The following is a 7,341-nucleotide window of genomic DNA, read 5'->3' as shown; positions in this document are numbered from 1 at the left end:
TATTTAGTCCTTCCCCAATTCCCTCCTCATTCAATCCCCCTTCCCTCCTTCTCATGTTTGGCTTTGTGATTGACTTTTATATGTTGGTGAATGTATATCATGTACAATAGTGTATTTCCCTCTTCCCTCTTCTCATAATTCTGTTAGGTCACCTTATTTGCTCATCTATGGTTTCTCCTTCTACGTCTAGTTTCTCCCATTATGCATTTTCTTCTTAGCTTCCACATATTATGGAGAGAATCTGATTTCTTACTTTTTGAGACTGACTAATCTCATTTAGCATAATGTTCTCCAGTTCAATCCATTTCCCTGTAAATGTTCTTTATGGCTGAGTAAAAGTCCATTGTGTACATATCTCATAGTTTTGTAATCCATCTATCAGTTGATGGACATCATGCCTGGTTCCATGGTTTGGCTATGGTGAATTGTGCAGCTATGAACACAGATATGCATGCATTAGTTTGGTATTTTGGTTTCCATTCTTTTAGGTAGATACACAGAAGTGGTATTGCTGGACCATAAATCCACTGAAAAATCCAGAAAACAGCCCACTCAGGATATCCCACAAAAAAAATAAAATACTTAGGAATAAACCTTACCAAGAAGGTAAAAGACCTCTACAAAGAAAATTATAAAACATTTAAAAAAGAAATTGAGGACGACCTCATAAGATGGAAAGACTGTTCATGTTCTTGAATAGGCAACCATCATTTATGATCATCATAAATATCGTTAAAATGGCTATTTTTCCAAAAGTTATCTACAGATTCAATGCAATACCCATTAAATTACCAAGTTCATTCCCCACAGACATAGAAAAATAAGTCTTTAAATTCATTTGGAACAACAACAACAACAACAAAAACCAGAGTGGCCAATGTAGTTCTCAGCAACAAAAACCATGCAGGAGGAATCACGATACCTGATTTCAAACATACTACAAAGCCATAGTAATAAAAACAGCCTGGTACTGGCACAAAAACAGATAAATAGACCAATGGAGCAAATAGAAAACTCAGAAACAAATCTGCACACTTTCAGTGAATTGATTTTTGACAAAGGGGCTAGAAACATACACTGGAAAAAAGATAGCCTCTTCAACAAATGGTGTTGGCAAAACTAGTTAACCATATACAGAAAAATGAAAATAAACTGCACTTTCTCATCCTGCACAAGAGTCAATTAAAGATGGATCAAAGAGTTGGAAATAAGACCAGAAACCCTGAGGCTCCTTGAAGAGAGCATAGGTCCAACACTGCTACACACAGGCACAGATACTCCAAAGGCACAAGAATCTAAAAGATGGATCAATATGTGGGATTGCGTTAAAATGAAGAGATTCTGTAAAGCAAAGGAAACTATCAAGAACTACAACAGAGAGCCAACAGAGTGGGAGAAAATTTTTGTCAACTATTTCTCTGATAGAGGGCTAATATCTATAATATACAGAGAACTCAAGAAACTCAGCACTAAAAAAAACAATAAAAAATGAGCAAGTGAACTAAATAAACACAAAAGAAGAAATTCAAATGGCCAATAAATGCATGAAGAAATGCTCAACATCATTGGCAATCAGAGAGAAGCAAATCAAAACTACCCTGAGATTTCACCTAACTCCAATTAGAATGGCAATTATTCAAAACACAAACAACAACAAATGCTGGCAAGAATGTGGAGAAGTGGGAATTCTAATACATTGCTGGTTGGGATTGCAAATTAGTGCAACCTCTTTGGAAAACAGTATGGTGGATCCTCAGAAGAATGGGAACAAGCTGAGCATGGTGGTGCACGCTTATAATCCCAGCATTTGGGAGGCTGAGACAGGAGGATTGTGGTTCACAGACAGCCTCAGCTACTTAGTGAGGCCCTTTGCAACTCAGTGAGACCCTGTTTCAAAATAAAGAATAAAAAAAAAAAAAAGACTCAGAGTGTAGCTCGGAGGTGAAATGCTCCTGGGTTCCATCCCCAGTACAGAAGAAGAAGAAGAAGGAGAAGGAGAAAGAGAAGGAGAAGGAGAAGGAGAAGAAGAAGGAGGAGGAGGAGGAGGAGGAGAAGAAGAGGAGGAGGAAGAGGGGGGAAGGGGAGGAAGAGGAGGAGGAAGAGGAGAAGAAAGGGAACACACCTACCATATGATGAAAGATTTTAATAGGGAAATAAAATGAAAGTAATAACAATAATATATTATTGTCAGATTGTCAAAAAGAATGAGAATGCCTATTACTGTTAGAAATATAGGAAGAAGAGTAATTTCATGCATGACTTATGTTTTTTTAAAAATGGCAGTATGTTAAAATTTAAAATCATATTATTTTTTATTTAACATTCCCATTTCTGGGATACTTTCCCAGGTAAAAATGATAAGAAAAGAGACATGTACAAGGATGCTGATTACAACATTGTTTTATAGTGGCTAAAACAAAATAGCAACAACAAAAACAAAAATCCTGAAAACTTTGATAGAACAACTTTTGAATAAGTTATGGTACATATTATATGATATGGGATAGCATACAGCCATCAAAATAATGAAAGAGAAATAATTGTTGACTTGGCAGGTTCTCAGTGAAATAGTATTAAGTGAGGAAAATTAGGGCATAGAGACCCATATGTAATTAGTCTCTCTTGCTAACTCAGGTCTTTGTGTAATATATTAGCATGTTTATCTGAGCATATAAGCATTGAGAAACATATTGAGGAATGCATCCTGAATTGTTACCTATAAAATTATACATATATTTATAGATATATATCTAACTACAATCCTAATTTATACCAGAAATACTGACCAGCATTTTGTTACACACAAAAAGGATGTTTATTGTAGGAAGAATAGAAAATAAAGATGCAAAATAATTATTTAAAGAATCCATAATTCCAAAACCCAGAGATATCCATCTAGAAATTTTATTAATGCATGTAATTTATTCTTATCAAAGTCATACAAACATATTTAATAATAAATTCTACTCAGAAGCCTATGAACTTACAGTCTAATAAACATGAAACAATCATTTTATATCCACATACCAAGTCTTCTCACAAATGTTTTCATTCTCAAATCACACCAATAAAATTAAGAAGGGAGGAAGATGAGCACCATGGAAGCAAGAGGATTTGTAAGTCCTGTTCTTCTCTTTGTGAATGTGTGACAAACCTGTATGGAAGACATCCTCTTTTCTTCCCTCCACTGTCTAGTATATTCTAACATTTTCCATGATATTAACTCTTCTATCTAGGTTAGAAACAGGAAAGAATTAACTATTGCTTAAAAAAAGTGTTTCAAAGGATCTGGGTCAGTGGCACATACCTATAATACCAGTACTTGGAAGTCTGACCCAGAAGAATCACAGATTGAAGTAACTTAGTGAGATCTTGTTTCAAAATAAAAAATAAAATAGGGTTAGGGGTGTTACTCAGAGGTAGAACACCCTGGGTTCAATTCCCAGTACTGCCTCCCCATACACACACAGAATTGCATTTCAAGGGATATAAATTCTTTGGCTCTCAAACAATTCATACACAATATTTCTTCTTTATTAATTATAATAATGTTTGATATTTAACTCTTGGTTCTGGGTATTAGAATATTTCATCAACTACATTTTAAGTAGAATGACTTGTGATCATCAATAGATTACACCATTAAAGGAGCTTCTATGTTGAGAATAAATCTTTAATTTTGTTCTCAAGTCAATTATCTTTGAGATTTGATCATTTGAATATAACAACCATTGAAATATTTTAGTTATCATCTAATTTTTAAAGACTCTACTTACTTGATTTTCAGGTCCTTATTTTAATCTCTATTCAGCCGAGGAAAGAAGCAACCCTATTTTATATGCTTGAGACAGTAATGGTGATTTCTTAGGTTAAATTAGAATCTCCAGCTGTCATGTCTATCTACCCTGTATATTTGGCAACTACCAAATATGGCATCAACATCTCACTGACTTTACCCATTTTTGGAAAAATAAAATTTAGACAGAACCACTATCACCACATTCACCGTCCTTTGATCCCACTATGAGCCTTCAGTGCATACTGGTCATGTCTTGCCTCTTGTCCAGTCAGAAATGGAAACAGGCTTATGACTTTTAACAGCTGTCTCTCATTTATTTCAAATTAAACTCTTCTGAAGACCAGTCTTGTTAGTTTCTTCTGCATTTCGATATTTTGAATCCTCAGAGCTCATTGAAATGCAAGTTAAATACCTCTGTCTATTTTACCTGGATTTTCTCTTTTTAATATGTCCAAACACAACACTGCACCTGTTTTCTCAGGCCCTGAGCACTCATGAAAATGTCTCACAGTCTCCCAAAGGCCAAATGAGAGCTTTAATGTCCATTTCTTACACACCAAAAGCCCATCAGGATGATGTTTCTCTGGCTTCATTTCATATTGTCTGGGATTTCTCTGAGGTTACTGCTGACTGTCAGTTTACCAATTATAATTAAATTACATTCCTGTAAGAAGCAACAAAGATCATCCCAATTAGAATGCCATGTTGGCTCATTTTAGTATAACTGATTATTTATAATTATGTAGTGCTTGCTTCAGCATTTATTAGTAGCCTGTTTCTACCTTCAAAATTGTAAGATGAATCAGTATTGATATCTACTATCTTCTCTTTTTCACCAATGGTAAATGATGGATTAATTGGTTTAGAACTAGTTATTAGTAGTGAAACTGATGACATAAACTGTCGCCTATAACTCAGAGTGTCATTTTTAAACGTCACTTCTCCAAGGTTCTTTTAGAAAGCAAAAAGTCTGTTTTCTTCAGAATGACATTTTCAGGCTCTCAAGTCCTAGAAAAGTGATTCAAAGTCAAGGGGGTTTATTGCTAGTTTCTTCTTTTATTAGCAGTTAGCTGTTGGCTTTACTCAGGGACTCAGGGAAAGAAAAATTCCTAGATAAGGGAAGAGACAAATAGCAATGTGTTTCCATGGGCAAATAAAGCTTTTTTAAAATTGCATTCTTTTTTGGTGAGGAAGATTAGAGAATATTATCAGAATTATGAGCTAATAATTGTATAATGATTGCAAAGATGGGCTTTAAGAACCAGCATTCAAGGTTCATATTTTTTTCTAAAAATTACTTAGCTCATCACCTCTTCCTCAGTTCTGTCATTTGTAAAGTGGAAATAATAAAATCTTACCTATAAGGTTATTATGGGGCTTAAATAAATGCACATATGCTCTACAATTAGAAAAAATGCTTAAAACAAAGTCCACTCTTAATAAATATTCTTAGTGTTTCTAGGTAAATAGTATACTTAAATAAATTGTAGACAGCTACTAGCTACCATTAACTATCTTCTTGGTAATAAGGGAATGCTGAGTCCCCTAACTTAATTCTTCAAAGTAACTAGCAGAGATAGCACTAGAGCCTAAGATTTAAAAACCCATGCCACCAGCGTTGACATTGCTACTTCTCTTATTAATACGGTCTAAGCTTATTTGCAGCAAGCATTTTGGGAATGAGTAAAATCAGCCAGCAGATTTCAGTTATAGAAATGAAATAATTTTCTGGCATTCCACAGTCTTGTGTCAGAGACATTTTGGGTGCCAAATCCAGATCCATGGGTTCAACTTCTTAAAAATCAGCAGACAAATTTAGAAACAATGGCAAAATTGACTGAGGTTGTCACGTTGACCTTGACAAGCGTGTATAAAGTCTTGAGTCCACAGTGGTCTTTTCATTTTCTTTGCTCATCCCAAGGTAGGTTGTTGTGTCTCCCCCTTCCACCAGCACATTGAATAGCAGGTATGAAAGACAATTTATAATCGTTACTGATATTTTTTCCATGGGGGTTATTCATTATATGAAATGAAAAGTTTTGAGAAAAAAATGTATTTGTAGAATGAAATAGCTGCTCTCATGCTCTAATGGAAGTTTATTCTTTGTTGGCACTTGGAATTGAACCCAGAGGGATTCTACCTTTGAGCTGCACCCCCAGCCCTTTTATTATTTGTTTTGGAGCAAGTCTCCCTAGGTTTTTGAGAATCTTACTAAGTTTCTGAGGCCAGTCTTCAACCTGTGTTCCTCCTGGCTTAGGCTCCCAAGGACTGGGATTACAGGCATACACCAACATGCCCATTTTGAGGTAAAAATTGTAATGAAAAAATTGTTTTACTATGATGATGTAGAGAATATATGTCTATCAGTGCACTTAAAATGAAAAACTGTTGACAAGTCCTTTCCCCACACCCACATACTAGACTTGAACAGAAGGCAGGTGTTGATAATTCTGGTATCCAACTATTTTGCCAATTGTTCAATGCCTAAAAATATGTTTGCTTAATTGACCCAAAGTACGTAATACTTTAGTATCATTTTAGGTAAATGTATCTGACTATTGGTGAAGATGTTGATTGCAACTGTACTTAGTCAAAGCTTATACAACTATTTTGGAGTAAGGTCAAAGCTCATATAATTATTCTGGACTAAGATAAAAATATATAGAAACAATGAGAATACTATAAATAATACCAGTATTCATATTATGCATGGCCTTTTACAATAATTAAATATACTATTGTACATCTTTTATACTCAATAGTAACACCAGCAGTTTTAACTATGTGTTAATTCTATTGTGCAGATTATGTGTCACTGACCTTCAGGAATATCAACATGAAAATGTTATTTTTCAGCTAATATTTACTCTCCATTGAATAGGATTTTGTGGGAGAATATATTCAGCTTCAATTCTGAAGCACAAATATAAAACCTCAGTTTTACTTTTCTTTGGTGCTTCTTCATAGCTCTGGCATTAGTATTTTTTTTTCTAAACCTTGCTCAAAATTGTTCATACTTTCACCATGGCTGTACTGTCATTGGCTGGTGAATAGGGGCCTGCCATTTATTATGCTTGTCTCTATTCTACTTATCTTTAAATTATAGAGCACAAGGCTAGATAATACTAAAAAGCTTTTTGTTATAAAATTCGATGGATTTAAAAATCTCAGAATAAAACAATCAATATTTCTTGACTTAAATACTTGTATTTAAAAAACAAGTTGTGTGTTAGGTTGACCCTGCTAGTTCAGCATTTTTGTTACTGCCAAACCGTTGACTTTTATCCTCTTTATATTTTATTTTAAACCATGGATTTAGATGTTAACTCATTATTCTAATTAGGGAATGTGGTAGTAATGCTTTTGTAACCAAGGGATTGTTGCCTGTAAGAACATTTTCGATCTTGGCTAAATTTTTTCGTAGCCAAGAGCATTATCCCTCTTCAGCTGGAGCTCAACCAGGAGGCAGCACAGTACAGTGAGTAAAAACATGGGCTTAGGAATTGAACAGAGGGCCTCATTTGTTTGTTGTTTCATTCCTG

The sequence above is a fragment of the Muscardinus avellanarius genome, assembly GCF_963383645.1.
Source record: "Muscardinus avellanarius genome assembly, chromosome: 5".
NCBI lineage: Eukaryota > Metazoa > Chordata > Mammalia > Rodentia > Gliridae > Muscardinus > Muscardinus avellanarius.
The sequence above is the reverse complement of the archived record's forward strand: the minus strand, read 5'-3'. Positions refer to the sequence as shown.